The sequence below is a fragment of the Gouania willdenowi genome, chromosome 22 (assembly GCF_900634775.1).
Source record: "Gouania willdenowi chromosome 22, fGouWil2.1, whole genome shotgun sequence".
Lineage (NCBI taxonomy): Eukaryota > Metazoa > Chordata > Actinopteri > Blenniiformes > Gobiesocidae > Gouania > Gouania willdenowi.
This window is the reverse complement of record NC_041065.1, coordinates 3105386-3115015: the sequence shown is the minus strand read 5'-3', so window position 1 is coordinate 3115015 and position 9630 is coordinate 3105386.

Here is a 9630-nt window from a genome sequence, read left to right as displayed (position 1 = left end):
GGGTGGATTTACTGAAGTTTTAGGGGTATTAAAACGTGTGCAAATGTCACTCCATGCGGTAATAAGGGGTACAAACCCTAGGGAATCAGGAGTGCTCATCACAATCTGCCCACAATCCATTTAGTGCGTTTCCCTCTGATGTATATGCAAATAAATGAATGCAGTGAGCGCAATGGAATTCAATACAATTTGGACTGTTTCTGCTCCAAAAACAGTACGACCCACATTCAGGTGCAAACTCACACACAGAGATCATAGCTGCAGTAAATGTTGATTTAAAACACAGCGGAGATGGAAAAAAAAGCTGGAGTTTTTAGTTTAAGAAAATGATTTAAATATTAACAGCAACTGAAAGAAAATGCAGAGTAAAGTGTGTGTGAGGCTGGAGTCCAGTGTGTCTCCGTGCACATCCTCTCTGTGGTGCTGAGAGTCACTGTGCACGGTGCTCCATGGATGTCGCTCCGATGTGAGCTCCTGTGTCTACCTCTCCATGTTTTGACTCAAACTTTTGTGTCGCTTTGATGGCAAGGAGCTTCACGCCAGAATCATCTACGTAAATAACGCAGCAATGGCACAATGTTGACATATGACAGTGTGTGTGACACAGTGCTGCTCAGGAACTCAGATCTACTGATAAGATGGACTGATAAGAGCAAAGTTAAGGGAACTAATGGAGCAGACATATTAAATTAGGGGGAAAAAACATTAGGGTTTAAAGTTTATTAAATAGCATTTATATTTCTTTATTTTGATTTCTACAGAATTAAATGTTTGTGCAGCAGACGGAGAAGTCCATCTGCCTCCAATTTAACTTCTTTATATGTTATTTTGTGCTTCTGTGCACTCACCTCTCCACGTTGAATGAGCAAAATGTTCATTTAAATAGGGCGCACCTATTTGTGCCGCCGTCTTAGTGAATTCCTCACAGATGGTGAGAAAACAGCGCCACCAAAGGATTTAGGGACACATGTGGTTGACTACTCTTTATTTCAGATCTTAGTGAATCCGCTGCATAAAGTAGATCACAAACAAACACACAGGCAATGACATCTAACCATAAGATGTTGCAAAAAGTAGAGTTTTCAATCTGCTTTTAAACTGTTTAATGCAGAAGCCCCTCCCAGGACTGCAGGCAAGAGTGTTCCATTTACTAGGGGCTTAAAAACTAAAAGCAGACTTTTGTGATTTGATTGCTGTGGCTTTTGAAATTTAACTTGCTGTCCAGTATCACTCCAAGGTTTTTTTCTTGATTGTTTGTGTTTTTTAAAGACATTAAATCGAAATGAGCAGCAGCTTTTTTCCTCTTTGAGTTTTTGGACCGAAAATTATAATTTCCGTTTTGTCTCTGTTGAACTGAACAACATTTTCTGAGACCAAAGCGTTTAAGTCATCTAGACACTAATTAAGGGAGTTTATGGGACTAAGGTCATCTGAGGATATTGATTATGTAAAGTTGTGAGTCAACATCATTTTTCTGATTGATCAGTGGATGCAGGAGCTTGTAGAATAACAGTGGTGCAAGAATGGAACCTTGAGGCACTCCATACTTAACACTCACTTCATTTGAATGAAAGAGACAAAGAACTGTAAGTCTTGGAATTATGTTTAAACCCAGTTTAGGGCTGTTCCAGATAGCCAGATATTAACTTTGTTTGAGTTAACAGTCCCAGCAACAAAGCCTTAGATTCCACTCGTAGTGAGAAGGAGTTTGAAATTGTAAACTTTGCATGTTGTTATCATTGCTCAGTTTATTTTGTACGGTGGCTGGGAAGTGTCAGGTGAATGCATTTACAGAAAAACACGAATGCAAAATGGCCACAACGGAAGTGTTTCCGCAACGGAAGTGTTTGCGACGGACCGGTATTATGATAAATGGCCACAATGTTTTTAACCCGCCAGAACAGAGAAGAACAGAGAAGAAGACATCAAAACACGTATGAAAGTAAGTGAAAGTTGTTTAGGATACTCTTATATTTTTCATATTAGGCTATCATATCATAATACCGGTCCGTCGCAAACACTTCCGTTGTGGAAACACTCCCGTTGTGGCCATTTTGCATTCGTGTTGTGACCATTTTGTATTTGTGTTGTGACCATTTTGTATTTGTGTTGTGACCATTTTGTATTTGTGTTGTGACCTCTTTGCATTCACCTGACACTTCCCAGCCACCGTAATTTTGGTTTCCTCCCACCATCCAAAAACATATATGTTCGGTTTTTTTGGAGAGTATAACGTGACTGTTTTGTAAAACTGTTGTGAATGATGTTTTTCTATTTCTATGTCCGAAATGGGCAACTAGTATCACAGTGGGATCTGAGAGCCACTTTGTGTATTTTGTTGTAATTTTGTGTGCTGTATATGCTTTTTCTGGAGTGATTTTGACAGCGTGTTTGTTGTCCTTTGGTGTTTTATTTTCTATTTGAGTATTTTTATTGTTGCCTTTTTGTGTGTTTATTATATATAATATCATATTTTTGCTGTTTTGTGTATTTGTATATAATAATAATACAAATATTTTGTTGTTTCCTGTGTTAATGCTCAGGTTGTTCATTATTCTAAATAATGACATGAATGTTAATCATATGACCCTCAGATCAGCTACAATCACCTTTTTGTGGCTGAGGCTGTGATTAAAGTCGTCCATCTCTGCTTTAACTCCATCAGTACATTTCAAACACCATTAGTTTAGGCCCAGACAAGGGTTCTGCTTTGTGGAAATATCAATATGAATGAATAACTCTTTAAAGATATGAAAAGGTTATACATATTTTTAATATTCTTTGAGTAGTTAAACATTATAGTACGACACTGATTCCTTTAAATAGGCTCCTACCCTCAACGCTGCAGGGTTTCATTGCTCATTCAATTTGTGAGCGAACACCCACCTGGGATCTAGAGCTCTTCCCATCAGGAGATTCAGAGATGGTGGTGTTAGTGTAACAACCTTCATACATCATCCATTATTTTATCTTTTGTAACTGGGGGAGTCCACTCGTGCTAATAATGGTAATAATAATAATGTTTTAAATGAATACTGTGCACATCTTCCTGTGATTAGAGAACATTTGGCTGTGCACAGATTCACATCAACCATCTCTGACGAATAAAGACATTGTTTATAAAGAATATAACTAAGAGTGAAAACTCATTCCACTCCTGGCCCTGCTTCTATTTCCATGACAACTGTGAAAACTCCACCTGCTCACTAACATGACCCACTACAATTCAGAACAGTTATATAAGCGCTGCTGTACTTTGTTTCAATATCCACGGCCGTGCAGCAAAGAAACTAAAGCAGACATGGAAAAATGGCGGCTCAGGGAACACATGTGGCCCTCACTCTGATCCCGTGTGGCCCCTAAAGTAAACGCACAAAATGATTCTATAAAGTCACAAAATGACAGAATATAACTCTACAGTTTTATTTAGTAGATGCTTTTGTCCAAAGCAAGGTACTAAAACACAAGCAAAAATTTAAACTGGAGGAAAAACTCAAGTTTGACGCAGACTAAGAATAATACATAAAAAGAAAACACATAACTGACTAATAAAAAACACACACAAACCCTTTGATGTTGTCATGTGTTAATGCTCAGATTTGTCTTTATGCTAATGTTGACATGAAAGTTGATCATGTGACCCTCAGATCTTGAATTTCATAGAGTCGACCAAATACTTCAATTATATTTGTAATCAAGGGTTTTACATTATGATCAGATCAAAGATATCAAAGATGCTAAGTTTGAGAGCTCAAGGAATGATCAGCATGTTCTGTTGATGCCAGGCCATGAAAAACTTTCTCGAGGAAGATTTTCTCAACTTGCTTCAAATTATAAAAAAAGAAGAAAAGCTTGTGCCAAATCCCAGCAGTGTCAGACTGGGTGGCACAGATGGCATACATTTAATTATCATTGTTTTTCATAATCATTTCCTTGGTTGTGTTTTAAATTTGTTTGGTTTGTTTACGAAAGTGTTTATTTCTGTGAGTGTTTGAGTTGTTTTCATTTAGTAAGTGCTGATGAGTTAAAACATGTTTAATTCTACACAGACAAAGTATTTCAAAAAGTGTAATGATTCAGAAAAATAACGATTCAGGGTTCATATTTGCTACTCAACGCTTGAGCAGAACTGTAACTAAATGATACTATTTGTCTTTACATTCTCTTCTGATAGTTTAAAATATTATCTTCAGATTAATTACCCACTTGTCTCCACTCAGGTGTGCTTCATCTTCCTGATGAACTTCCTGCACTCTTTAAACATCTCATATTATACAAATGTCACTTTTTAATGGTTTTCTGACAGTAAGATGTATCTCCACAGGAGATACATTTTACGAATATGAGGCTCCAAAAGTAAAGGATTGTAGGATTGTGTAGGATTCCTCCATCCCTTGTTTGCTCCATATTTTGTGAATCGAGTGCTCAGACAGGAGAGTTTGAGTTTGCTCTGTTTATGACATCATAAGAGGAATAACTCCTCCTACTGACCCTCCCCCTTTAACATGGAGTTGAGCTCCATCCTCACTAACAGACAGGCAGGACGAGCCACGTACAAGTTTATTTTTCCTCCTCTCAGCTGAGCCTGGATGATTTTATTTTTGTTTATTGTTAGCAAAATATAGAGGGCGCGTACAGAGCTAGCTTAGCTTAGCTCAAAGACTTTGGATAAATCACTCACGCACAAGTGTAGAAGATGTAAGTTCATATCATTTTGTGTTTCTTTTACTACATACAACAAATTAGCATAGCAGCTAACAGCTACCGGCTGTTAGCCCGTAGCTGTGTCAGTGTAACATTAGCACGAAAGCTAGCACTGCTCAGTTAGTGCTGCTAACATTGTGTGTGTTTTTCTTTGTTTATAATTTTACAAATCTGTGTTTTTTTTAATTGAACTATTTCAATTTACAAAACTCACATCCTAACTAATATATGTATATATATATATATATATATATATATATATACACACTACTTGTCAAAAATTTTAGAACACCCCAATTTTTCCAGTTATTTATTGCAATTCAAGTCGTGCAAGTCCAATGAATAGCTTGAAATGTTACAAAGGTAAGAACTGAACAGCCAGAGGTAAAAAAAAAAAAAGGTTTGGTTACCCAAAACTGAAAAATAATGTACATTTCAGAATTATACAAAAAGGCCTTTTTCAGGGAACATGAAGTGGGTTTGAAAGCTAGTGCTACTAATTCCTACAGGTGTTCCAACTTTTCTTGGTTACTTCCAACCCCCACTAAAGGTACTGTAGTGTTGGAACACACTCTGGTACCAGACTCTCATGAGCATCAGATGAACAGTATTGTACTGCAGAAAGTAGCGTAATGCCACAAAAATGGCAATTACAACAACAATTAACAATGGAAGAGAGACAGACCATCATAACACTTAAAAATATAGGTCTTTCCTACAGGGAAGTCAAGGTGTCAGTGAGTACAGTTTGCTTTACCATCAAAAGGCAATCAGATACTGGGGGAAACTCTGACAGGATGCAGTCTGGCAGACCCAAAGCCATAACTGAAGTTTGTGAGAGTTAACAGCTTGCATGATAGGCAGCTCACAGGACTACAGCTCCAAGCACAGTTTAATAGTGGTTGTAGTAAGAAAGTCTCAGTTTCAACTGCTGTAGCTGTAGGTTTGACAGGATGAGTTGCAGCAAGAAAGCCACAGCTAAGATGTCAGAATAAGAGAAAGAGACTCTCCTGGGCCACGAAACACCGCCATTGGACTACTGAAGACTGGAAGAAGGTATTATACACTGATGAATCAAAATTTCAAATCTTCCGTTCATCACGCAGGATCTTTGTACGCCATCGAGTCGGCGAGAGGATGGTTCCACAGTGTGTGATATCAACTGTCAAACATGAAGGAGGAAGTGTGATGGTCTGGATCCATGGTTGGTGACTTGTACAGAGTGAGCAGCACCCTGAACCAAAATGGCTTCCACAGCATTCTGCAGTGCCATGCAATACCCTCTGGTATGCACCTAGTTGGTCTGAGGTTCATCCTACAGCAAGATAATGACCCAAAACACAAGTCCAAGCTATGCCAAAACTACCTCAGGAAAAAAGAACAGCTTGAAAACATGGAGTGACCAGCACTTAAACCCCATCGAGCTGGTTTGGGACGAACTGGACAGAAGAATAAAAGCTAAGCAAGTGTCACACATGTATGAGAACTTCTGCAACAGACTTGGAAATAACTTTCTGAAGGATATTTGACTTCTATTGTAGAAAGAAGTGTTTTCAGCTGTTATTTATGCCAAAGGTGGCTTTTTTGATGAGTCAAATGTTTAGAATACATTTTGGTCTATAAATTCATTCCGTGATATCTTTTTCAACTCAAATTGCTTTTTTGTTTTATGCAATGACACAATAAACTGAATCATTTAAAGTAAAAAACTGGAAAAAGTGAGATGTTCTAAAACTTTTGACGGTCGTGTATACGTATATATACACAGTATATACAGTCAAGCCCGAAATTATTCATACCCATGGCATATTTTGACTCAAAGTTACTTTTATTCAACCAGCAAGTTTTTTCTGGATTGGAAATGACACAGGTGTCTCCCAGAAGATAATAAGACAATATACAAGAGATCATTTTCAATCAAGAAAAAACTTGCTGGTTGAATAAAAGTAACTTTAAGTCAAAATATGCCATGGGTATGAATAATTTCGGGCTTGACTGTATACATATATATGTATATATATATGTATATATCTATATATATATATATGTATATAGGTTACAAAGTGGATCAGATTTGAACGAGTGCTAAAGTCCCGCCTCCTGACTAATCAGTTATCTTGGAAAATGAGCTGCCGATTGTTAGAAGATCCTGGTTGGTGCAGATCTGACAGCTGAGTTTAGGAAAGTAAGATTATTAATGGATACATTAATCCTTTCATTTAGCGATGACATCCTTTAAGAAAGATATAGATTTACGTCTGATGGACTGATCTACAGTCATCTGTAGATGAATGAATGATTCGTCTAATAATTATTGCTGATTGTGATGTAAGTTGCTCTACAGTTTCTCTGTGATTGTGATTGGTTTGATACTGTAATCTCCCCCCATCAGAAGAGCGTGCACGTAGCCAGGCTAAAATCACCTTGCTTAACTTAGCCAGGTGATATCGTGATTTGTAGGACAGCTTCTCTCTGAAGGTGAGAATGTTGGCTAGGCGAAGCCCGCTAATGGCGATAAATCCAGGCGTCACTAATATAGCTTCATAGTACAGGCCCTAAATGACTCTAAAAACACATAAACGAACACCAAAAAGACACAAAACAACAACAAAATACACAAAATAACTCCACAAAACAGCAAAAACTACCAAAACAATAGCAAAAATAAACTAAACTCCAAAACACACACAACAACAGTAAAAACCCACAAAACAACAGCAAAACACACAAAATGACAATAAATATACAAAACAATGACAATTTTTTGTTGTGGTCATTTTTCTAAATGTCAACATGAACGTTGATAATTAATCAAATCTTTTTGACTTCTCTGTGATAGAAGTTGCTTTTAACCTATACTGTGAGAATGATTCGTTTTATTTTTGTTGTACACAGTGCACCAAGTGCTGAGCCAGAATCTTTTTATCTTTTAGCTCCTCTGATGACAGCCACTGTTGAAATAGATCAGAGCTTTTGGGATTCAGTGATTCACTTGTTTACCAGGGGCCGGCTGCAGGATTTTACTGCTTTACCACATTGTTTACCAATGTGGTAAAGTGAGGAGAGTTGTATGATGAGAACAGCTGTCAGTTCATACCAATGGTGTTACCATGGTGATTCACTCCAGTAATAAGGTTAAGCATTTTGTCATTTCTGCAGGACCTGATTGACAAAAACAAAGCCTTTTGGTCTGTGAATGGGGTATTGGGCGGCGATCGCTGCCTGTCACGTTGGCTTTGGGAACAAATTGACCAGTCAACACCCACTGATCTGCTGGTTTACAAAGAGAGCACACAGGCTCCTCCCCGTGTCCAGACCACTGGTACCACCGTGGGATCTGGCGGTGGTTCTGGAGGGACTTAAACATCCTCTGTTTGAACCACTGGAAGAGGCGGGCCTGGTTGCCTCTCTTAAGGCTGTCTTGTTACTTGCGCTGGCGTCGGTCAAGAGGGTCAGTGACGTCCATGCGCTCTCGGTTCACCCGTTGTGCGCTCAGCTTTTCCCAGGTGATGCGAGAATCAGTCTGAGACCCAACTCGGCCTTTGTGCTGAAGGTTGTGGGCTCTTGTTCTCTCATTGACCTTTTGGCCTTTTCTGCAGCGGCCGAATGTGTTGTGTCCAGTTCGTGCAATCCGCACTTACATGGATATGACGAGGAGCCTCAGGAGGAGCAATCAGCTCTTCATCTCCTGGGCCAATCCCCGTAAGGGGAAGCCTGTTACTAAGCAACGCCTGTCACACTGGATAGTGGAGGCTATTGCTTTGGCTTGCTCGAGTCAAGGTCTGCAGCCGCCTTCGGGTCTGCGTGCACACTCGACTCTGGGTCTTGCCACATCCTGGGCTTTGTTCAGTGGAATGTCTGTTCAGGACGTCTGAACAGCGGCGAGTTGGACATCGCCTCTCACATTTGTCCATTTTTACATGCTGGACGTTTCCACCCTGTGCGTGGCACGGGTCTTGATGTGATCAGACTTATGCCCTGGGGGCTGGTACTGCTCGATAAGCATGTCTGCACTACGGGAGTATCCATATCCCATAGTGAGACATCTCACAAAATATCATGAAATAGAACTTTAGGTTCTGTATATAACCCCAGTGTCACGGTCTGAGTTCACGTTGGTCTGAGATCGGTTATGAGCATGCGCACTACTGGAAAATGAATTCATGTTACTTCTGCTTAGCTTTTTTTTAACTTATTTTCTGCTTGTTTTGAATGTTGCGTGTCTGCCTGTGTCCTCCTCTTATAGGAGGTGGGAGGGTCCCTACTGAACCAATCAGAATTGGCAGATTGTGGAATGCAGACAGAGGTTGCATCCCATAGTGAGACATCTCACTCATATTACTCATAGAACCAGGGTTATATACATAACCTAAAGTTAGGTGTAGCTAAAGGAGAATGATCAGGATATATTTATCCAGCTGCAGAGTACAGGCTCTCTGTGTTGTGTTTTTTTGGGAGGCGGCACTAAATTAACCTGAACTCAGCCCGTTGCCTTTGTCTGCAGATGTTCAAACTTTTATCTTTCCATAAAATGATGGAGTAGCTTTTAAGTCATGTATCTGTTGGCAGCACTAGGCAGTGATCTTTCAGAAGCTGAATGTGCTGCCAGGAGCTGCTCTTCAGTGGGCGACACTTCATACAGAGGCATTAAAAACAACATGAGAGGCTCCACAATCATGGTTGTCACCAATCACTAACAAAATCCTGAAAATCACTGGCCATCATTTCACTTTCAGGGCTTTCTTTTATAAAATCTACAGCTCAAAAAGGTGACGTCATAGTCACCAGACAATGAAGAGAATAATCAGAGGGTTGAATTGAACGTTTGAGGAGCCTTCAACAATGTCCTTAGATTGAATCTTCCAGTGGTACATAGGAGAACATGCAAACTCTAGAGACACACAGCAAAAACACAGCCACAGTGAA